At 31.9% G+C, this 605-nt stretch overlaps 1 non-coding gene across 1 annotated transcript; it reads left to right on the top strand.

Annotated features, from left to right (window-relative positions):
- The first annotated feature begins 294 nt into the window (after window positions 1–294).
- Window positions 295–367, top strand: TRNAV-CAC (transfer RNA valine (anticodon CAC)). Its single transcript has one exon. It is a non-coding gene; the product is annotated as a tRNA-Val (tRNA).
- The last annotated feature ends 238 nt before the right edge of the window (window positions 368–605 follow it).

Below are 605 nucleotides of genomic sequence, written 5' to 3'. Positions count from 1 at the left end.
TAGAACTATGTAGTTGTCTGGTCTTCTATGCTTAAATGTACGTTTTCAAACAAGATATTGTGACGGCAACAGAAATCTTGAATCCACAAATATTGGTTATGGTTTTAGAATCCTTTCAGACAATTTTATCTTTACCAAATAGAGTAATATTCTTGTTTGTTCAAGTTAACTTTTTGAAATATATTTTATTAAACAGAAAACGTTAGCTCAATTTATGCATGATTTTGAGCACACACAAATGAATCTGATGTGCTTTCTTGCGGACAGAAAAGCTATCTCAGGAAACATTTTAAGAGTTCCATAGTGTAGTGGTTATCACGTCTGCTTCACACGCAGAAGGTCCTGGGTTCAAAACCCAGTGGAACTATGTAGTTGTTTTCTCTTTTATGCATAAATGTACGTTTTCAAACAAGATATTGTGACGGCAAAGGAAATCTTGAATCCAGAAATATTGGATATGGTTTTAGTATCCTTTCATACAATTTTTTCTTTACCAAATAGAGTAAGATTCTTGTTTGTTCAAGTGTACTTTTTGAAATATATATTATTAAACAGAAAACGTAAGCTCAATTTAAGCAAGATTTCGAGCACACACAAATGAATCT

Source organism: Ascaphus truei, chromosome 18 (assembly GCF_040206685.1).
Source record: "Ascaphus truei isolate aAscTru1 chromosome 18, aAscTru1.hap1, whole genome shotgun sequence".
Classification (NCBI taxonomy): domain Eukaryota; kingdom Metazoa; phylum Chordata; class Amphibia; order Anura; family Ascaphidae; genus Ascaphus; species Ascaphus truei.
The sequence above is the reverse complement of the archived record's forward strand: the minus strand, read 5'-3'. Positions and strand labels throughout refer to the sequence as shown.